Raw genomic sequence first — 25,173 nt, forward strand, 5'->3', positions numbered from 1 at the left:
ACAGGGCTGGGCCAACTTGAGCACTCTTTGGTCTGCTGTCCTCCTGGTGCTCCAGCCTGGCCACGCCTACTTACAGGAAAGTCTTGGGTGCCTAGGAGCCCACACTATAGCTTCTGCACGAGGGGACCCTGTCTGACTGGTGGAGAGCTCCAGGAAGGCAGCTCCTGTGATCACACACCAGGCCACACATTCCCTTCCCATACAACAGCTTCCTCAAGCCCATGGCAACTTCCCACATCACTTTGCTGGCACATGTCTGCATGGGCAGGTTTTGTTTTACTTGCCCCACCAGCGTGCAAGAGTGCAGCATGCCCTCCAATCCCACTGACCACCATTGCAGAGGGAGACTTGGCAGGCAAAGTGCCAACAAGCCCTGCCCCCACCAGCACCCTGCCTTAAGCTAAGGCTGCACAAAGGACAGGGGATCCTCTCACACCCTGAGCAATCATTCCTGCTTGTGAGGCATAGAGAAGGCACCTAGACCTGTGCTGGCCAGCACCTTGATCAAAGCCCACACCACCTCCAGTGCAACAGCACGCACAGACTATAGCAGGAGCCCTATCCCCCCACCCAGATGCCTTATTTCTGCCATTGTGGTGAATGCCCATAGGCAGGCATGCACCCCTGCATTTGCTAGCACTCTGCTACAGCTGCTGCACCTCACCCTTACAACCCCTAGCACAGTGGACTCCAAACCTTGAGGAGCCAGAGAACAAAATTGGAACCCAGTACAAGTCCTTCAGATTTGGAGCACACAGCCTAGGACTTGGGAGCTGAGTGCTGCCCTGCTAAAACCTCCCATAAATGAAGCCAGTCTGCTGAATCCACCTCCTATCACAATCAAATCCTCAAGGTCATAAAATGGGATAAAAGCAAAGAAAATCTAAACTTCAGCAACCTCAAAGATTGAAGGTAGATAAGCCCAAAAAGATAAGAATCAGTGCCAAAACACTAAAAACTCAAAAAGTCCAGGTACATTCTTGCCTCCAAATGACCATATTACCTCTCCAGCAAGGGTTTGGAAATGGACTGAGGCTGATATGGCTGAAATGACAGAAATAAAATTCAGAATATGGACAGGAATTATGTTCATTGAGCTACAGGAATATGTTGTAACCCAATGCAAGGAAGGTAAAAATCATGACGAAGAATTGTAGGAGCTGACAGAAAAAATAGCCAGTGTAGAGAAGAATGAAAACAACCTGAAAAACACACTACAATAATTTCAAAATGCAATCACAGTTTTTTATAGCAGAACAGACCAAGGTGAGAAAAAATTCCCTGAGTTTGAATGCTGGCTTTCTAAAATAGGACAGACAGTATAAAATAGAGACAAAAGGAAGAAAATGAATAAACAAAACTTCAAAGAAATATGGTATAGTGTAAAAAGAGTGAATCTGTGACTGATAGGTGAATCTGCAAGAGATGAGGAAAATAGAACCAACTTGGAAAACATATTTCACGGTAACATCCATGAGGACTTCCCCAACCTAGCTAGAGAGGCCAACATTCAAATACAGGAAATTCAGAGAACTCCAGTAAGCTACTTATCTACTTGGGAAATTATCCCCAACACCCAATTCTCCAATGTCAAAATGAAAGAAAAAATATTAAAGGCAGCTAGAGAGAAAGGTCAAGTCAAATACAAAGGGAAGACCAGCAAACTAACAGCAGACCTCTCAGCTAAAACTCTACAAGCCAGATAAGATTGAGGGCCAATATTCAACATTCTTAAAGAAAAGAAATTCCAACCCAGAATGTTATATTTGGCCAAACTAAACTTCATTAGTAGAGGAGAAATAAAATCTTTATCAGACAAACAAATCCTCAGAAAATTTGCTACCACTTTTTTCAGGAGCTCAATGGAAGCACTAAATATGGAAAAGAAAGACTATTACCAGCCACTACAAAAACACACTGAAGTACACAGACCAGCAGCACTATAAAGCAACCACATAAACAAGTCTGCAAAATAACCAGCTAACAGGTATCAGGTATCAGGAGGTGATACCTGAGGTCAGGAGTTCGAGACCAGCCTGGCCAAGATGGTGGAACCCATTCTCTACTAAAAATAAAAAACTTAGCCAGGTGTGGTGGCATGCCCCTGTAATCCCAGCTCCTCGGTAGGCTGAGGTGCAAAGAATCACTTAAACCTGGGAGGTGGAAGTTGCAGTGAGCCGAGATTGTGCCACTGCACTCCAGCCTGGGCATCAAGAGTGAAACTGTCTCAAAAAAAAATTAATTAATTAATTAATAATTTTAAAAATAAGAAAACAGGTTGGAAGTTAGCTATGCTGTGAGACCTCCGTGGTTCTTGTTTTCAGTTTAAATGTGATCTTCAAATTATTTATATTTATGATTTATTCTTCATTTATTTTAGGCTATTAAAGTAGTATGTGTGTGTGTGTGTGTGTGTAGTTATGTCTATGGCAATATGGCAATTTAATTGTTTCAACTGAAAGGTGTCTTAGTTTGGGCTGCTTATCACAAATTACTATAGACCGAGTGACTTAAAAATAAAAAATGTGTTTTTCACAGATCTGGAGGGTGAAAGTCTGAGATCAGCATGCCGGAATAATCAGGTTCAGGTAAGGACCCTCTTTCGGGCTTGCAGATGGTAGTATTTTCACCTTCTCACTGTGTCCTCCCATGGTGGAGAGCAGAGAGCGAGGAAGCAAGCCGTCTCAAGCCTCTCATAAAGGCTGTAATTCCATCATGAGAGCTCCATCCTTACGACCAAATTATCTCCCAAAGCGCCAATACCATCACCTTTGGGGTAAGGGACTCAACATATGAATTTGGGGGGACAAAAGCATGCGGTCCATGAGAGGAGGATTGTTCAGGATGATTACTCATAATATTAATAGAGATGTACATTTACTCTCCTACTATCTACCTTGCCACAAATACTCAAATGTTATAATTGCTTCCTCTCACAAAGATGTGTGAAGTCTCTTCTATTAGGAACAATATACATGGTGCTGGCTTCAACTGGGGAAGCTATGTGGCTAGACTTCACTTGAGGGTTCCATTTTTCCATTTTTCTGGGAATCAGTTCAGTTTTATAATTATCACATTATGATATAGTGGTCCTAGTATTCTCACTCTCTCTCTATGCCTTCATACAGAGCTGGGACCGTTTTCTCCCTTTATACAGACCATCATTGTAGCCACCTCTGTGAATTGAGCACAACACAGCAGGGCAATTGGCCTTACTTCAAATTCCTATCAGTACTGCCTGCAGGCCAGGCCATGTGTATCCACACATAGTACTGAATATTGTATTTTTATTAACCTATAATTTATAACAGTGTTGGCCTTTGTGTAGCTTTCATCTCTCCATATCTCACTATTTTTTTAGGGCAAAGTGATGGGAAAACATAATTTAAAACAAAATCTGTTCCGACCCAGAAATCTTCTCCAAAAAGATAGTAGAAAAAGAAAACACTTTTATTATTGAATAAGCCTTAAACCAGAATGCAATGTGCATCACAGGTACCCACTAAGAGATTGCAAAGACAGAAAGAAATCTCACTTTGTTATATAGCCAAGCTGGTACAATACATTACATATATGTTTTCAAATTCCACAATAGCTAGTCCTCAAATTAGAGGACATAACAGCACTGTGGGTCACACACAGTTCATTCTAGGTTTGTCTGGTTATTGGGGTAACGATTCATGATAATTACCTGGGTTTATATAGGAAGAAACGAACTTCTCATATCTTTATGACAGGTCATAGTTTTGCAGCTTAGAGCCAGGCTCCCATCTAAGAAGTTATTTTTCCATTAACACAGAAACTGAAGATGGGGTGCTATCTCCCTTTATGCTTACATTTCAAAGAAAAGGCTCTTAGATGTTTGAGAAAACTGGAGAAAGGTTTATCTAGTTTACAAAAGGATTTACATACATTTCAAAAAGTAGAGAAAGTACTTAAAATTGTAAGTTCTCTAAAGTAAACAATCTAAGAAAAAGGCAGAGCAGACATCTCTTTCCTTACTTTTAACAGGGAGAATTAAGACCCTTATTTTAAATTTTTATTTTCCTTTCCAAAATGGTATTTGCCTCTATATAAATACATCTTCTTTAAAATGGCACTTCTTTATTTTTATTGATAGCTATTTCTTCTGACACTTGTTTGATCATTAAATTTCTTGAGAGCAAATGATAGAAACCACTTGCAAATAAATTTACTTCAATGGAGGAATAAAATCTTGAGATATTAATTTAGGATTTGTTGTGGTTAATGTAAATTTTGTCAAAAACTTCTTTCTATCATCCATTTTATTTTTTCTGTTTAAACTTTTTTTTGAGGTGGAGTCTCGCTCTGTCGCCCAGGCTGGAGTGCAGTGGTGCGATCTCGGCTCACTGCAAGCTCTGCCTCCTGGGTTCACACCATTCTCCTGCCTCAGCCTCCCGAGTAGCTAGGACTACAGGCGCCCACCACCACGCCTGGCTAATTTTTTTGTATTTTTAGTAGAGACGGGCTTTCACCGTGTTATTCAGGATGGTCTTCATATCCTCACCTCATGATCTGTCCGCCTCGGCCTCCCAAAGTGCTGGGATTACAGGCGTGAGCCACCGCGCCCGGCCTAAACTTTTCTTAAATAGGGCATTTCTATGTTCAATGATCTGAGTTCAGGCCTGGTACAATAGATACAAAAAGAGAAAGGACAACAGGGACATCAGAAAATTTAGGACAAAATGAACGTTTAGTTAGAAGCAGTAAGACAAAAATGCTTTTGACTTAGAAGAATTTAAAAGCCAGAGGCTGAAGTACCTCTAAACCTAAAGTTTATACAAAATTTGTAAGCTCGTAAAGAGAACACTGTATAGAAAGCACCAAATACCTCTTCTCTCAAAAATTCCTTAATATTGACCTGGACTGGGGTTGGTGGAAGATGAGAGAAAGATTAAAACAGCAAACTTTGAACACTAAATTGAAGGGTACAATGTTTACTCTTCAGAAAGTGACCCATTGTCTTCTTCACCCAGATGTCAGGCAAATGAATAGAAATGGGTTGGGGATGAGTCTGCCTTAAGAATGACTAATGAAAAATACAAAATGCAGGCAACTTCTGAAGGACTGTAGTTAAGAGGACATGACCATATCCAAGGTAAACCTAAAGGAGGCAGCAGTGTGATACAAAGATTTTCTGAAATGCCACGTTTAAATGGAAGCTTGACACGTCTACTACAGAGCCGCACAACCTCTCACTCCCAATTCTAACCTCTTCTGTGAGTCTCCCGAGGTCGAGATAGGTAGATGAGAGCTCAGTATATTTCTGTCACTATTGAGTCAGAGCAAGAGAGTTGGAAAGGAAGACTCACTACACTTTGAAAATTTAAAAGGTGGGTATGAATTCACCTTTTCAGAACAGTTTTGTTTCTCCAAGAGTGGTCCAGGGCCCCATAGGCTTCTCTGAGTCAATTCAGGGAGTCTATGAGATTGAGTTTTTTTTATAATAACTATAAATTATTATTTGCCTTTTTCCTTCTCATTTTTCTCAAGAGTGTAGAGAAGAGTTCACAAGGCCATATGGCTTGCGAGACCCACAACGCATTGGATGCGGCTGTCTTCTACTAAACTAGGCCTGTGCTGTTTGGTATAGCACCCATTATCTACGAATGGCTGCTGAGCACTTGAAATGTTCCTCATCCTCAGTGAAGGAGCTGTATGTATAAAACACTTATTGGGGTTCAAATATTTTGTATAAAAATGAATTTAAATATCTTAATACTTGTTTAGATATTAATTACATATTGAATTTAAAATAGTTTGAATATATTGGGGCAATAAGATATATCACTTATATTCCACAAAATGAACCAATAACTGTGAAATCTCCTGAGACAGGAGACATGACTGTCTTTTCCTTCAGCTTTTACTGCTATCTGACCCGTAGGAATGAAGTTATATTGTATAAAGGTATTTTGGTTTTTATGAAACTAAACTCCCAAATTCCACTCAAGTACTTTATTTGGTATTCTGCTGTCAACCTAAAAGCAAAAAGCTGGACCAAATTAATATAAGGTGAGAGTTTATTTGGGACAAGCTTGAGATTGCAACCTGGGAGCATAGATTCATGTTTTCCTGAATACACACTCCAATTAACAGCAGTTACAAGTGAATATTTAAAGACAAAACTGGGGGAGGGGGCAGAGAGTGGACTGATACAAGTTGTCAGGAATTCTCATTGGCTTATGAAAATAACATTGATTCATGATTGGCTATACATTTATACATTAGTAAGCTGTAGGGTGTGGGTTATAATGTCTGATGTGGCAATATTAGGTTAATTTGCAGCTATTCATGGCAATAGCAAGCAGTTTCAGGCTATGAATAAATAGCTCAAAGCAGAGAGTAAGGTGTGATTGCAATCTCATTTTAATGTCACTTTGGGCCTGATAGTTAAAAAGACTTGCATTCCTTAGGTGAAAGTAATTTTCTTTTCTAATTTTTCCCATTTTAAGCATTGATGATCAAAATGTAAATATCAAGGTGCTTATATTGTGTATACGTTGCACAATTGCTATAAGCTATCAATGGCTAAAAAGAAAAAAAGTTTTCTTGATTTTGGAAAACAAAACAAAAAGAATCTTCAATGTTTCAAACAAAAAAGACATAAAAATTATTTCAGTCCTTTGTTAGTTTCATAAAATTAATTATTGTTTGGTTTGGTGCTGGGTTAGCAATTCTCATGAACACATCTGCTTTTTAATTAAAGTCCTGAAAGTTTTTACCTAGTCCAATTGTATGCTTTCCCAAGTTATCAGAAACCTGTATTCAGGAGTACTTATCAGAATCCTGTCCATTAATTTCCTTGAAGAAGAAACAAATTTTGGACTGTGGCTGATTATAAACCCTTTTTGAGAAAAATAAAAGTAAAATAATAACTGTGGATGATAAAAGCCTTAGAAAGCTATAAGGAAAGACACAACTGAAAAAATCATTCCTGTGACATATAATCATTTAACATAATAATTATTAACATAATAAATTAACATAATAATTATTACTGATAACATATACTAAAACATATCAGAATTTTATGAATCTCATTAACAAGTTTAATCTCATCAACACATATTAGTAACACATTTAACCTAATTAACACATATTCACAACACATTTAATCTAATTAATACATATTCATAACACAAATATATCCTAAATAAAGTTAAACACCATTTCTTATTTGACAATCCTTCCTGCATAATGTTAACATACCAAATAAGTCTAATACGCCTCTCCCGTTCTTCCAGGAGATATTTCTGAAAAAAGACTGAATTTTTGAATTTGTAGTTTGATTTCGGAAAGTTTGAAATATATTAAAGGTTTAAAACACTAGTTCAAAATTGGATCACAGGTCGCTGTAAAATAATACCGATTCACTTAGCACAAGTTATAACTCAAATATTTTAAAAACTAGGAACCTTTACTCTTTGATAGAGAAGAGACTCAGCTTCTCAAAGAATGAAAATGCTTAACAAAGACAGAATGAGATGAAGGGAATCTCTCTCTCTCTCTCTCTCTCTCTCTGTCTCTCTCTCTCTCTCCAGTTTATGCAAAAGGTGAACAAAAGTCTTTTACTATCCTGAGTAATATTATATGACAATTTTGTTTAAAAGAAAAACCCTAATTTTCACTTTGTATCAGTACATTATTAATGCTAATGTTAACTTTAATATTAATAAAACCTTGAAAACAAATCCGTCTAATCACAACCTGCTTTGACCACACAAGATAAGATTTCCATAAACCTTTTATGACATCGTAAAATTTTCTATTACAGAGAAGATCAATGCTCCAAGAAAACCCTGTTACCTAACACAAGGGCCCAGACTTTGACCCTGCACCAATGTGCTTTGGAAATTAACATTTAATTTTTTAAAAATTAAATAAACCCCTTTACACTTTGGCCAACTTTATCATACACAAATCTCCTTTCACAGGATCAATCTTCCACAAACCTACAACTTGCTTAAACCATCAGTTTTATACTATCATTTACCTTAGGACAAAAATTTACTTTACTTTCCCCTTTATCATCTTAACCACACAAAATTCTCCCACGTGAAAGAAAAATTATTATCTATTTTCAAATTTCTTTACATCTTACTTTATACATTCTGTATATAAATGTGTTTGCTTTGTTTTTATTTTTGTTTTTTCTTGAGGCGTAGCCTAGCTTTGTTGCCCAGGCGGGAGTGTAGTAGTTAGATCTCAGCTCACTGCAACTTCTGCCTCCTAGGTTCAAGTGATTTTCCTGCCTCAGTCTCCTGAGTAGCTGATATTACAAGAGTGCATCACCATGCTTAGCTAATTTTGTATTTTTAGTAGAGACAAGTTTTCCTTATGTTGGCCAGGCTGGTCTCGAACTCCTGATCTTGGCCTCCAAAAGTGCTGGGATTACAGGCGTGAGTCACTGCTCCTGGCCCATAAGTGTGTTTTTCGTATATCCAGTAGTTTTAGTCACATATATTAATTACAAATTTAACTCATAGTAACCCTAATTTCCAGAGGAAAAAAAGGAATTATGTAATTTTGAACTGCTTTTAACTAGCATTTGTCAATGAGAACTATTTCATAATCTTTTTAGAAAAACATTTTCTTATTAATAGATGTCAATATATTTCGCTTTTTTATACCATATAAAAAGATATTGTCAAAGTATGGAAACTTAAACGTATGTTAAACAATTAAGTTTCAGTATTTTAACATACTTAAGAATGACTCAGACATTTTATAATTATATATCACTTAATTTAACATAACATGACCTTAACTTTTTAAATTATTGAAAAATAATTTTGAAATTATTATACAGGTCCTCTAACATCTTCTCCAGTTGCCTGGTGTCTCAAGTTTCTATGGGGCATCATAGGACAGCTATAAAGAGCAAACCCCATCTGGGTCCTAATTTATACACCAAGTTTAAAGCCCAGGACAGAGAACAGCATCGGGATGAGGATGTCTGTAGGATCAGGCTCCTTCTAGCATGACCAGGAGGCAAAGATGGGCCAGGGAGAAATGGGTCATATTAGGCTTGATTCTGGCTTTTAGCCGGTGAGATGCTGAGCATTTTTCCCCAGGCCTTATCATGTTTATCCATCCAGATTCCAGAATCTATAGGCTCAAATCCTATGTTATAAGCTCACAGATAAATTAAGCAAATATTTTTAAAATTATATAAATGTTACAGTTGTATCACCTTAAAAGAGGTGAGAATAAAGAGACAGTATAAACTTGCTTAACCAATACACACAGGCAAAAACGTCTAAATTTAATTGTGAAGTTGTTTCTATCTATTTTACCAACAATTTAAAAATGACCTTTATTTGCCAAGGATAACTAATGTCACATAAACATGAAAATCATTTGGCTAGTTATTTAATTTATTAGTAGTCCTTTAATTATAAGCCAATTTGGTGCCCTAGACAATATAAAAGCAAACATGCATGCACATGTATACACAAAAACAAAGGCAGATACAAGTAAAGAGCTTATAGTTTTAGTTTTAAAATTTTAGCCGCAAGTCAGGTAAAACTCACTAGTTTAAAAGGATAGGTGGATTCCAACTGTGCCTGTGTAAATGAAAAAAAACAAAAAACAAAAAACATGGCTGAAAACTTTACTGAGTTTTAGAGAAACAGGGTAGCAAATTTACATCTCCAAGAAGAGAGAGAGAGACAGAATTTAAGATTTTTTCAGGAAGGCATTTGGGTGTATCAGAGGAGGATTAAAAACAGATGTCAAGGTAACACAAAATCATAGAAATTTACCATAGGACATTATAAGGACACCAATTTAACATGCATAGGTAGCTTTTAATTCAATGTCTGTTTTGCAGGCTGACCACTGAGCTCAAGGTAGCTCTTCATTAAAGAACAGATGCAACAAACCATTTGCAGTTTTTAGAGTCTAGTAGTTTAAATATGTGAAAAGCAGGCACAGTTGGAAGGCAGAATATTTAGATTTTTAAAAATCAAAGATTTTATTTTTACACGAAATTCCTTGTCCCCAAAAACAGGGAAAAGCCAGGGGCCTGGGCTGCACAATACATTCACAGTACACTTTACTAAAAGGTCATTTCTTTAAGGGTTTAAATCATACATTACTAAATGTACAAATAAATGAGTATCCCTCTGTACTAATAACTATCTACTATAAACAACGGCCCTCAGCCACCTCCAAAAGTGCAGTTCTCACCAGTGACTCACCAGCCCTCATACACACCAAGGTCAACTTCTATTTCTTAGTACAAAGTAATCTCTGATAACCTCAAAAGCCAAAAAGATAAAGTAAAGCAATCTAAAGGAGAGTTTAGTTTTAGACTTGAGAGAAATGTGTCCATGACTCTTTAGACTCCACTGACAGATCTCAAAAAGGAGTCATCGTTGCCTTTTTTGTGCTTCATAAGGAGTCTGCATTATTAGCTGTCCATCTTAGTATCTTTAACATAATACAGAATATGGCGAAGAGGAAGAAAGATTAGGGAGGAGTAGAAGTAAATGAGAGAACCAACATTTACTTTTTTTTTTTTTTTTTTTTTGGACAGAGTGTCTCCCAAGAGTACAGTGATGAAATAATAGCTCACTGAAGCTTTGAACTCCCAGGCTCAGGTGATCCTACCGTCTCAACCTCCTGAGTGACTGGGACTATAGGTATGATGCACCACCATGCCTGGCAAACTTTTTATATGTGTTTTTGTAGAGAGGAGGATTTGCCAGGTTGCCCAAGCTGGTTTTGAACTCCTTAGCTCAAGCAATCCTGCCTCAGCCTTCCAAAGTATTGTGATTACAGGCGTGAGCCACTTCCCTGGCAAGAGAACAATTAGAGAAATTAGAGAACAATTTTTTTTTTTTTTGAGATGGAGTCTCACTCCATTGCCCAGGCTGGAGTGCAATGGTGCAATCTCGGCTCGCTGTAACTTCTGCCTCCCGGGTTCAAGCGATTCTCCTGCCTCAGCCTCCGAGTAGCTGGGATTACAGGCATGTGCCACCATGCCCGGCTAATTTTTTGTATTTTTAGTAGAGACAGGGTTTCATCATGTTGGCCAGGCTGGTCTCGAACTCCTGACCTCAGGTGATCTGCCCTCCTCAGCCTCCCAAAGTGCTGGGATTACAGGTGAGAGCCACTGCACCTGGCCCTGAGAACAATTCTTGAGAAAGAAAGTCAACAGAGGGCTCAAGCACATAATTAAAAAGGAATTTCAGTCCACTGGAAAAAAAAATCCAAAAACAGGATCCAAAGAGAAAAAAAAAAAGACCTTTAAATATATATATTCAATATATATATATACTATATATATATTCAATATATATATATACTATATATATATTCAATATATATAGAATATATATATATTGAATATATATATAGTATATATGTATTCAATATATATATCTTATATTTTTGTATATCAAGATATATCTATACATCTAAATAGATATATAGATGTATAGATATAGCTTGAATACCAGCTTGTACATATATTTATTCAAGATATATATATATATACACACACACACACACACACACACACACAATGTATCTTGTATCTTGAATATCAGCTTTTAATTAAGCTGACTTTTGGTCATAGAGTTCTTTAAAAAAAAAATCCTTTCAAATCTCTTATCATCACAGTTTAGTTGGGAAAAACACTGACATTTCTCGGTTTTTGGTGTATGTATACTTTTCCAAAAGCAGTATCTCACAATGTCAAGCATCACACAAATATCAAACTAGAAGGAACAAGTTCCCTGACCAGAAATTGAACCCAGGCCATGGCTATGATATTGCCAAATCCTAGTCACTAGATTACAGGGTGAAGTGCCTTTTTTTCCCCTTCATTTTTATTCATTTTTTATTCTTTGTAAATTTTGCAGAGGATCCAAACCTGGCAGCTTGAACATTTAAAGGATTTTAATTTATTTCAGATCTGATCTCAGCTAGAATGCTGCTTAGCTAATTTCCTGGATGTTAGCATTTCAACATCTGTGTAAATCATTAGTCCTGATTTAGAAAAAAATTTTTGCTCTGCGTTTTTATAATCTCAATAATTTTATTTTCATTTATTTCCCCTTTTTAGACTATTAATTGTTCAATTATCTTTCTTACTGCCCTAAGCAATTGTCAGCTAGGCAATGAAGGTGTATTTTGGAGACCCATTTTGTTCATTGTGTAGTCTTTCTAATTGAGCAAAGAATGGTGTGACAATCAGGTAGTCCCCAGAACCGTAAGAAGTTTGTAGCAACTCTGGGACTACCACAATAGTGTCAGAGAGGGAATCAGAGACCTGGGTAATGACATCCAGGTAGTGGTGAGAGATATCTTTTGTTTACCTCCTAAATGGAAGCAATTTTCTCAGGGTTTGTAAAGTGCATGCCCCTTCACTTTCTGCCATGATTGTAAGTTTCCTGAAGCCTTCCCAGCCATGCTTCCTGGACAGCCTATGGAACTGTGTGCCAATTACATTCTTTTCTTTACAAATTACCCAGCCTCAGGTAGTTCTTTATAGCAGTGCAAAAATGGACTAATACAGCTGGTGTGGATAAATCTAACACATTTTGAAGTAGAAATCAGACACCGTTGAAAGACAAAAATGTTTTATTCATTATATCTACACTATAGCATTTTATCCTTTGGCTAGTAATTACATTTTATATTTTAATATGTAAAATACTGTTCTGACCACCAATATATGGGCTATTGATGCTGTTACTGTAATTATTTAATTAAAATGGGCTTGCTAATTTTATAAACATCTCTGCCTTTTATCAACAATCCATTTGAATTTATTGTATTAGGAACATTTTTTAAAAAACCATGGTGACATAGAGCTAGAGCTCTGGCGAACGTATCAGAAAATAAAAAGTACATCTGGTGCACATTCTCAAAAAGGGCATTTGGGGCTAATAATTTTTTAAAAATAGTGCCAATTTTATCACACACACATAACATACAAAAGAAAAGCTGTTATGTTCATATTTTCCTTTACTCATTACCTTTATTTGGTTTGTTAATAGAGAGAATTGATTTTAGTGGATGTGTAAGACTAACCTAAACATACAATCCTTCTTTTATTTATTCCTTAAATAACTGCTTTTGGATAAACTATGATATTCCAAAACCCTCACTATGAAAATATTAGGATGAAAATATAAGCGGCTCAAGGATTCAAAGGTCTAGAGCACCTCACACCTTATTGTTACTTCCTTGAAATTTGACTTAAAATTTTAGATTTGTATTATTTCTATAGTCTGGGGAAAAGATTCCATGTTGTTTCCCATAATACTCCCTCCTGATTAAAAACTTTGTGTAGTCCTATCCTCATGGGTATGGGCAGGACCTGTGATTTGCTTTTAATTAATACATTTACAGGTGAGGGGATATCAGTCCCATGATTACGTTGTATTAGATAAAAGTGTGTCTTGCTATCAGGTGCTGCCTAGAGAGTCTCCTTGTTGGTTTGATGATGTCAAAGGCCATGATGGGAAATCCACATGGCAAGAAACTGCAGGTGGTCTCTAGAAATGGAAGACAGCCTGTAGGAGTTGGGGGTTATCTCTAGGCTACAGTGACAAAGAAGTTGGGCCTCAGTCCTCCAGCAGCAATAAAACAAATTTTGTCAACAACCCGAGTGAGACAGGAGCTGACCCTTACCCATTCAAATCTTCAGATGAGATCCCTGCCCTGGCCAACATCTTGATCAGAGCCTTGCTAAGCCATGACCAGCCAACTGGACTACAGAAATTATGAAACAATAACTGCTTTTGGTATAATCCACTAAGTTTGTGGTAAATTGTTAAAGAGGAAGAGATAACTGATACATGTAATTTACTGGAATATTTTTATGCATGCATCATTGAACTAAATGATGTTAACAATTTTTTAAAGGTCTCTGTAAAATGTTTAGTCATAAGATTTTGAGAATAGAACCACTTCTCTTTTATAGGGTAGTACAGTCGTTCCTTCTGACATACTTTTTGAGCTATTTGTTGACTTTACAAAGAATACTGAAAATGCTAATAGTAAGTATTTTTGCTTGAATTCTAAACAGCTGGCTGCATTAACAATTGGAATGAAATCGAAATTGATTTAAGTTAGATTTGAGAGATTCTTAAAATCTCAGAAGCCTCAAAAATTATATTGATTAATAATTAATTTTTTTTTAGTTTTCTAATTAAGGTTGACATTTAGTAAGACTTTTCAGAAGTGCTACCTTGAGTATATATAAATTTAATATATGTAACCATTTAATTAACCTTATGCACTTCCTAGTGAGCTTTGCCTTCCTCTTACTTCAATAATGTCAAAAATAAGATATCTGTATTCCCAAATTATAATAAATGTCTTATCTTTATTTGATAATGCTTCACATCTCATTTGGATCATCTCATAATTAAAGCCAAAATATGTTTTAAGATTCTAAAGTTTTTCTACTTTCCTTAATATAATCTTCAATTTAGCAATATTGTATGAATGGATGCTAGTATATATCTAATATATACAGCCACATTTCTTAGTTGACTAATCATTGTCCATTAAACTTGTAAAAATTATTGGAAATATAAATATTTGATAGTTATATAATTAAGTATATAAATACATAATAATTTATATTTCTATAACAGTTTAGACTTTATAAAACACTTTTAAGTCATTCAAATTCTGAGTCACACGAGGCCTCTGTGAGGTAAGTATAACAATCTTCACTCCATCTATGTGGGGACAGCAGATAGAGTAGAAAGAGGGAATGAACAAATAGAGTAAGCATATATTAGGGACTTGGCACAATGCTGTACAACTGAAGAAACCGAAAAATTGAAAGTTGTCCAAGTCATGAATAATTAACAGTTGATTAATTCTGAGTTTTAATTTTCTGTTTTTTCCATCCCTTCTTTGTATAGTTCTGATTGTCTTGCCTGAAGGTATTTCCCCATCTATGATTTACTGAGCTATAGAACCTGTCATCACTAAAATTAGCTAAAGCGTATAAATCACTACAGCTGATCCTTGAACGATGTGGGAGTTAGAAGTGTCGGTCTCCCATATGGTAAAAAATATATATATATATGTGTATAACTTTTGACTCCTCCTAAATCTTAACTGCTAATAACCTGCTCTTGACCAGAAGCCTTACCCATAATATAAACAGTTAATTAACACATATTTTGTATGGTTATATGTATTAGATACTGTATTCTTATAATAAAGTAAAAACATGTTATTAAGAAAATCATAAGGAAGAGAAGATATATGTACTATTCATTAGGTGGACGTGCATCATCAGAAAGGTATTCCTTCTCCTCGGCCTCTTTCATCCTCCTCCTGAGGGGAAGAGTTGTTCTTGTCTCTAGGCAAGGCAAATATAGAAGGGATAGGCAGGAGAGGCAGGAGAAGCAGGATCACTAAATTTATCTTTTATTTAAAAAAATTTGAGTATAAGCGGATTTGTGCAATTCAACTCTGTACTGTTGAAGGGTCAATTACATATATGTATTGCCAGATGCTGAAAAAGCAGACAGCCATGGTATACTCATGTTCTTCTAGAAATGTATAATTTATCTGGACAGACAGAAGTACACCTAAATATATTAGTGAGCCAATCAGGTTTTCTCTAAGTGTACAGTGACGTGTGTAGCCTTCTGCCATGCCATTGTACAAAATGTTTCTTTCATACTGTACAGAATATTTTTCATCCTTATGAACAGTACTGAATTGCACTATCATTGTGAAATAAAACTTTAAAATATCATTGTAGAATATACTTCTCAAAAAAATCGAACCAAATTGGCATTTAAAAAATAATAGGCATTCTCTCACCAACAAATTAAACTAAATGAATTTAGCTTCATATTCATAGATGTGATTACAGGAGTGTGGAGGAGGGAAGAAGTGAATTATAGAATGTATAATCAGGAATAATATGTAACTTGGAATCAAGAGTACAAAAGATGAACCTCAAGCCCTTAGAAGAAATACAGAGAAATCTGAGTTTATTTGGGGACTAAAAACGTAAAATTAAATTCAGTTTAAAAATGTACTGAATGGCTATCATGTGCCACCTCCACACTTGTGTTAGTAATTATAAAGGTAAGTCACGACTTCTGATATTGAGGTGTTGACGGCATAGAGGGGAAAAAAATCACAAATAAAATTTAAAATTAGTTTATTATTTAAATAATATATGACTGTTATGCAAAAGGCTAACAGGACATCCTAGCAGTCTGGAAAATGTCTTAAGTAGTACTTTCGGACTCAGGCTTGAAGGATACCTAAAATGTATTCAGGCAAATAAGGTGGGAAGGAAGTGTTGGTTAGAGCGTTAGTAAGAAAAAGGCACAGGAAACGGAAATCACTGTGAGGAAATCTTAAATGTTCTGTGTTATTAGAGTACATACTTCCAGAGGGGAGAAAAATAATATGATATTGAAGGGCTGGATGTATTTACCATGGGAAGCATATATTGAATTGTGTAATTCTATAAAAATATATAGAATAATTGATAATACTTCAATAAAAGACTGACCTGGGCAACTTTGTATTTTATAATTATCATTGCAATTGTTGAAAGCATTTTTAACACAGACAAAATGAGATAATGAGAAAATATTAGCTACCATTTACAAACATTACTTAACTTAGCACGAAATCTCTCCTTTTTCTGTTATTAACTTAATTTACATATAAGAGACTGTATATAATTAACTTGCCCAAGGTTATTAGCACAAACAAAACTCATTTCTAGGTTTCTTCTGCTTTCACAAATAGCTTTTGCTCTAAACTCTCTGCCAAACTTTCTCCATGAAGCTAGGAATTAAGTGGGAAATTATGGTATTGAGAGAAATAATAACAATTGAATATAGGCATAGCTACTATGGATGGAAATAGAATAACAAAACTGAGCAATGTTAAGGACTTAAACTCCTAGTAGAAAGGTCAAGATTCTGGAATGAGTCTGGTTACTGGCCTAAATAGTAGAGATGCTAAGTAATGACATTAATGGAAACGAGGAACACAGGGAGAGGAAGTGTTGAGTCACATTTAAGTCATTTTAAAGCTTATCAGATATCCAGGGAGACATATGAAGTAGACTGTAGAACTTGATGGGCCTGTGGCTTTAAGAACAACAGAAACCTTTCGATGTATCTGTATCTTGTAATTGAATGTTTTCTCAACTCCCTGAACTATACTGAAACCTGACTCTATGAAGTCCAATAGTGACATCATAATCTTTCCTCCTCTTTCTCACCTCAAGAACACTTCTCTGCTATTTTCTTCCAGGGTCTAGAGTACTGTTTTGCCACTGCTCTCCACTCATAAAAGACTTTGACGTATGGCTCATAACCTTCCCCAGCACCCAACCTTCCCAGGCTCCCATCATTCTAAGTTATTTCACCTTTTATGAAAAATTAAATTACTTAAAAATTGAATAAACTCAAAATTTATTCAAAAATTGACTATGAAGAACATACGATGGATCAGGAATTGTTCTTCTTGAAGCGTGGAATATAATGGTCATGACTACAGAAGGTTAGAGTTTATCCAGAGGGTAATTGAAAGCAATTAGGGGCCTTTTAAGAAAAGTTATTGAACATTTTATCAGATTTGCATTTAAAAAAGATCACTCTTTCTGAGGTGTAGAGAATGAATGGAAGGAACCCGCATTACGGAAAAATGACAGTTTTGAAGAAGTATGGATGTGCTACTAATCTGTGAGTGTGAAGAAATAACTCCATTGGCTGGAATTCTTGAGGAATAGGGGCCTACAGACTATCATTTTATTTTTATTTTGTGTTATTTACTGTATTAGTTCATTTTCATGGCTGCTATGAAGAAGTACCCGAGACTGGGTAATTTATAAAGAAAAAAACGTTTAATTGACTCACAGTTCCGCATTGCTGAGGCCTCAGGAAACTTACAATCATGGTGGAAGGCAAAAGAGGGGCAGGCACTTTCTTCACAGGGTGGCAGGATGGAGTGAGTGTGAGCAGGGGAAATGCCAGATGCCTATAAAACCATCAGATCTCAGTGAAACTCACTTATTGTCATGAGAACAGCATAGGGGAAACAACCCCAATGATCCAATTACCTCCACCTGGTCCCATCCTTGCCACATGGGGATTACAATTCAAGATGAAATTTTGGATGGGGATACAGCCAAACCGTATCAGTTGTAGATAAAAAAAAGCCTACCCATTTTCCCCACTTAGGAAAATTCTCTACTTACTTCTTACAATACTTAAAAAAAAAAATCATCTTCTACTTAACAGAAACAAAAGAAAATATTAAATATGATGTAACTTATGAAGGTATATAGATACTACATAGTGTTTATGTCACAAATAACTTTTATTGTAAACACTTTTAGTGTAAGTAACTATCTAGACAAGTAAATTATTCTTGCTAGATAACCTGCACTAGCCAAACTCATGCCCCGCAGAAGACTGACTCCCAATGAATTAAATAAAACAAAATGGTGTCATGGAGCATCTCCAAAGCCAGAGAGAGGATAATGGATAAGTACTCTTGTCCTGCAATGTTCACGAACACAGAGAAATTTCTTTTTTTTCTACAAAGCCCAATAGGTCAAAGAGAATTACAAAAGTGTCACATAGTAGTTGTTGATTATAAATGGAAGAACAGCTTTTAAAATATGTGTGTACTTTACAAAAGCCTACTATATGTTAATCTGTGTCTTTAAACATCCACTTACCAGGTAAGTAATCACAGAAGAATGTTTCTGTGTATGTGCTTATTTATCTACACACACACACACATACACACACATACACACACGTGCACACACACGCGTATTCTACTACGTGGTGCAGAGACACTGGGATTTTGAATCCTGTGATTTGGATTCAAGAATTCTTCAATTAACCAACTTTGGGAATTTACTAAACTAACTTAGTTCATCGGGGAGGGTAAATTTAAATACGAAAACAAAAATTGTATAATGACTCAAGCACAGTAGAACTTTGTCTATTGCTTATGAAATTGTAATGAGTGGGTGAACATGAATGGGGTAGTCTTCGTCCATTTGGTCATTTAGGTAGCCAGGTGGAAACCAGGTAGCAGCCAAAGCTCTACCAGTTTTAAAATATGGCTTCCTAGGTTTCCTTGGAAGTTCTCTCCGTTTAAACCAGAAGAGAAAAACATAGAAAATGGCATATGCAACACATGTTAACTGGGACTGGAGGTGACACACATTCCCTCTACACATATATTAAAATTTATACTCTGTTGATCCAGTATACTCATTTGGACACAATTAGTTGTATGGGAAGCTGACAACAGTAGTTAGAAAGCCAACTAAACAAAGCAAACAAACATATAAACAAAATGTGCATGTGAATGAGCTGTTATTAGTTTCTGCCTCCCTGACAAGACTACTTTTTCTCATGTGTAAACTTGCCATATTAATTCCTCATGGGAATGTTATGAAAATCAAAGTCAACTAATATATCTAAGAGTTTGGTACTTTATAGTTGCCAAATTGTAGTTGTTTTTACTTTTACTTTGTCATCAAATATATAAATAAAGAAGCATCATTTTTCGATGGCTGACAGCAATATATTCCCCACCACCACATCGTGTGCATTGAAAATCCACATTTACAGTCACTGTACATTTATTCTAAAAAATGTTGTAAAAATGCCGGGCACGGTGGCTCAAGCCTGTAATCCCAGCACTTTGGGAGGCCGAGGCGGGCGGATCACGAGGTCAGGAGATCGAGACCATCCTGGCTAACACAGTGAAACCCCGTCTCTACTAAAAATACAAAAAATTAGCCGGGTGTGTTGGCGGGCGCCTGTAGTCCCAGCTACTGGGGAGGGTGAGGCAGGAGAATGGCGTGAACCTGGGAGGCGGAGCTTGCAGTGAGCCGAGATCGCGCCACTGCACTCCAGCCTGGGGCACAGAGCAAGACTCCGTCTCAAAAAAAAAAAAAAAAAAAAAAAAAAAAAAAAAAAAAAAAAAAAAATGTTGTAAAAATGATGGGGGTTTTAATTATGCACAATTCACTAACTGTTTTTCAAGGATATTTCTAACTCTCTTACAATGGCAGTGCTTTGGGAAAATTATGAAAGATTTAAGGCTCTATTTAGTTCGGTTCTATGCTAGAACATCTTCCTTAGATCTTGCCCATGTAGGAGTGGGCAAAATGAATCAACTCTTCCAAATTTCAGGAGAAGCAGGGGCTTTATGTCAAATATATCTTTATGAAGATCTTAAGTTTGAAGACTCATTGCCTTTGGTTCCAGAGAATTACATCATCAGGTTGGCTACTTGGCTATTTTATATTTGTAAATCTTCTCCACATGAATAATGGAAAAGCAGCCATATCTGATATAGCTCAAGCCAATGAAAATTTGGCTTAATATTTCATGGGTTTGGTAAACTTGTTGAACTTATAACCTCTAAATCACAATAACTAAGGTCATTAATGGTTATTCTAAAGCAGTGTTATCCAGTGCAAACATTTCAAAGCAGCCATGAAATGATAATTAATAAAGATTCATATTATAACAAAATATGGAAAAAACATTTCTGAAGTTAAAAAATTAACAGCTAAAATCCAACTTCTCTACAAAATTCACAGAACCTCTGAAAAGAATCATTCATTTATAAAAAAAGAATTTCTTCAATCATTGGATAATATATTTTAGGAAGAAAAATACTAGGGCTATTGTGCTGCCCTATATTTTATCATCAGATTTATGTTTTGTAAATGAGTCATATTAAGGTTTGAAGAGAACATTAAATTTGGTAGGGCAATTTTGACAGGATAATCTAAATTTTCATATAGTGAGATATAGTCAATGCACATTTGAAATTGCTTCTGCTCATAATTTGTTCAGACAGTTGTACAACTGAACACTTTCAGGTATCTAATATCCAGATTTAAATTAGAGACCATTGAGCAAGTGGACTTATGCCAGAAATTGATAAAAATTGAGTGAATAAATCACATTTTATAAAATAATTATTTAGGTCTTAGGTTGTACAAATATATATTTTTACAATATCCTTGGAAATGACACTTCATTTCAAACTGTTGAATGTACTCCCCTACCTCAATTTAAACCTGACATACAAATAGTAATCTCGTATTAGACATTTTTAGTTAGGAAAATAGAAACCAATCTAGATAGATCAAAAAAGGAAGTTTAAATACAAATATTCAGATACATGTAAAACTGTTGGGAGAGATGAAGAGATGAAGACAAGGAGCAAATCTCTGCTAGCATCAGAAATAGCATAAAAAAGCCCAAGAGCAAGCTGGTGACGGTTACAATTCTCAACATACTGTGGGAGAGTTTCAGGCAGTCACTCGGAAGCCCCTGAAAAATTCCTGAATCGTGATTCTGCTGAATCAAGGCACCACCAGAATTGCAACATGTGGCTATTGTTTCTCTTGCATTTTTCAAATATTCAATTGGCAAAATATAACCTAGTAACTCTCGCTAGGATTAAATATGCAACCATACTTGTATTAATTTTTTTTAAAATATTTATTCTATTTGTGAATTCCTGGATGAATGTTAAGCTATATGCTCTACTTTGCTATTTCCGTTTCCAAAAATAATTGAATTTCTACATATCATTTATTAAATAAGCAATTCCTTCATGGATATTTGTGATGCTGTCAGCTTGATACTTTAAGTCGCTTTTTAAAATTGTCCATTTGGATATCTTTGTGAGCCGTTTATTCAGATCCATTGTTAAATCTGCGGTCTGTTGATACAAACATACGTCATTAAAATTGTTGGAGCAGCCAAGTGCAGTGAATCCCACTTGTAATCCCAGAACTTTGGGAGGCCGAGGCGGGTGGCTTACCTGAGGTCAGGAGTTCGAGACCAGCCTGGCCAACATGGTGAAACCCTGTCTCTACTAAAAATACAAAAAAAGAGTAGCTGGGTGTGGTGGCAGGCCCCTGTAATCCCAGGTACTCAGGAGGCTGAGGCAGGAGAATCGCTTGAACCTGGGAAGCGGAGAATGCAGTGAGCCAAGATCAAGACACTGTACTCCAGCCTAGGCAACAAGAGCAAAATTCTGTCTCAAAAAAAAAAAAAAAATGTTGTAGCCCCATGATTTAATACATCTCAGGGAAAGTCTCCTTAAAATATTTTTATTCCTATTTCTCCTGTTTTCTTTTTCATGAAGATACAGTTTATTTAAGCTTTTGTTTGAACTTATATATTTTTTCAAGTTCTCCAATACAATGTATTTTCACTGGGATTATAATTTTATACAATAGCTCTATTTATTGTATGTATTTTAATTAATCGTTATCTTTCTTGTGATCAACCTTATATTTCCTTTTAAGTAAGACAACTTCAGCTACTTACTCATATATCTAACAGATTTTATATATTTAAAATATGTGGATCAGTGAGTTTTGGAAAATATTCAGTCATGTAACACCATCAAAATCAAAACATGGAACATTCGAATCACACACACAAAAAAATGTTCTACTGTTCTTTGCAGTACATCCATCAACCCTCTGATTTTTGTCCTCGCAGTATTGCCTGTTCTAGAATACAGCAAATGGAATCATATGGCACCTTACCTTTTGTGTTTTGCTTACTATACTTACCATTACACATTTACTCTCAACATTACAATTTGTCACTGAGTATTACATTGTAGAGAAACACCACTCTTTGTTTATCCATTGACAAGCTGAGGCATTTTGTTTTCTCATGTGTCATGTATTAAGTTTATTCTTAGGTATTTTATGTTATGTATTACACTATTGCTACATAATCTCCCTGATGAGAGGAATTCTGTTTTGTGCATCCTATAGAACATGTTCTGACACATAGTAATCTTTCAAAATGTTGAATAAATCAATGAATGAGTGATCATTGATAATAATGTATTTTTTCTTGTGACCTGCATTTGTTTTGACCGCCTAAAATTAGTGAACTATATAACAAATCTTTATTAGTTTTAATAGCTTTTCAGTTAATTCTCTTCCTTTTGCTAGAGAGAACATTCTATATCTTCTTTTGCAATGGTCACATATCTGATGTCTTCTTGTATTTTCAGAACTTAATAATTACTATAATATAAAAGCAAGAAAATGTGTAAAGAGCATACTTTAAATTACAGAGATATATGATTGATTTAAAAATACTCAAAAACTCAAAATTTTTCATTTTACTTCTATCAGTAATAGGGCTAAATAAAATATATCACAATTCAATAGATAATGTCTCTAACCTTTTACTATTCTTTCTGTAATATTTTATGATTCATAGTTAAATATGCATTTCATTTTAAATAATCAAAAGTCTATCAGCAGATAAATTGATGATACACTATAATAATTTTTTCCATCTTTAAATTCAATGCCAATTAATTACTGGGAAGTATTTTTTAACTTCACGTGTTGAGAAGATTCCCAAGAATACTGTAGTCATGCTACTTTAAAACATAAACAAACAAAAATGACAGAGAAAAAAGTATATACAATTCTAATCACCATGCCCATGTTTTCATGTTTTAAGTAATTACATTTACTCTTCTGTAACATGGTGTTGTCTATTAAATAAATTATTGAACACAGGGTTTGCACACCTTTGGTTTTGATGATAAGAGCAGAAAAATTACAGTAATAGTTGTATATCCTTATACAATAAATCTTTCACTTCATTTGTTTCAAATTTTCATATATAATTTAATTTAGAATTTAAAGACTGACTTTCATAATTTTATTAAAATAATATAAATCTGTCATAAGTTAATACTATAAAATGCAATGTTCGCATTTATAATCTATTAGTCTCAATAGAGTTAGTTTAATTCTCCTTGAATTCTTGATAGCTGTGTGTTTGCTCTATATAGTCTTATGAAAGAATGTGACGTAAAAAGTGATATTAAAAGTGTCCTCTCAGATTGGATGTGAGGGCAATCTGGCTGCAACATCTGTCACCCCATTGATTGCCAGGGTTGATTCGGCCGATCTGGCTGGCTAGACGCATGTCCCCTTCCTCCCTTACTGCTCCATGTGTGTCCTTCGTGAAGGTGCACACTCGGTTGAAGAGGACAACCATCCCCGATAGAGGAGGACCAGTCAAGGGTATAGGAGTAGCTGCGCTCCCCTGCTGGAACCTCCAAACAAGCTCTCAAGATTGCAATTTATTAAATAGTTTATTCATTCATTTTGTATTATTTTAAACCATTTATATTGAAATAATTATAGGGAGAATCAGGTTTGCTAATTACTAGTCTCAAAGGAGGACTTATAATGCATAGAGGATAACAAATGTCATCCACCAGGAATAGCAGTCCTAACACTTCTGCCCACTGCATCTTGGGCTCCGGTTTCAACAATTGCCTGAATCTGATGTGAGAGAACACACTTACATGCAGCAAGTTATATGAATTTAGGCTTATTTCTTACAGATAGGCAGCAAGGGACAAAAAAAATCCTAGACTCCATTGTGAGTCAGTCCCCTCAGGCTGGAAAAAGCTGTTCAGAGTGGATGGAGTCTTGACTGAGCATGACCCCCTTTGAGTGAAAGGCAGCCTGCCCCAGGTTATATACTTCAGGGGCAATGTGACTCGCTGGACAAAGCTTTGAAGCGCATCTTGCTTTCAGGGGAAAGAGAAGTGAAGCCCAGGCTGTCCCGGGTAGTTCCTCTGTGATTCATGATGTTACATTTCCTAAGCGAGACTGGAACAAGGCCTTGACTGTTTCATGCAGTTCCTCCCTATCTCAAGGTATTGCATTCCTCGCACATTCTGTGGTAATTCTGAGAGCTACAAGCAGGTAGACAGGGGAAAACAGGGTCATTCCAAGCCATCTGGGGAACTCTCCCATATATAGGTTCATAGGAAAGTGAAAAAGACTCCAGAGCAGTCTCGTATCCTCCTCTCCCAATTTCCCCCAATGATAATTCCACACATAACATACAGTATAGTAGCAAAACCAAGAAGTTGACAATCGTCAATTGGAATAATCTATACTCTCATTTATGTATGTGTGTGTGCATGTGTGTCTCTGTGTGCATGTAGTTCTATTAATATTTACCACACTTAAAGATTAGTATAATCACAACCACAATCAGGATACAAAACTGTGTTAGCACTACCAAGAAATTTCCTAGTACTAGCCTTTTAAAATTGTACCTACCCAGCCCCCTA

This window comes from Nomascus leucogenys, chromosome 6, assembly GCF_006542625.1.
Source record: "Nomascus leucogenys isolate Asia chromosome 6, Asia_NLE_v1, whole genome shotgun sequence".
In the NCBI taxonomy this organism is placed as follows: Eukaryota; Metazoa; Chordata; class Mammalia; order Primates; family Hylobatidae; genus Nomascus; species Nomascus leucogenys.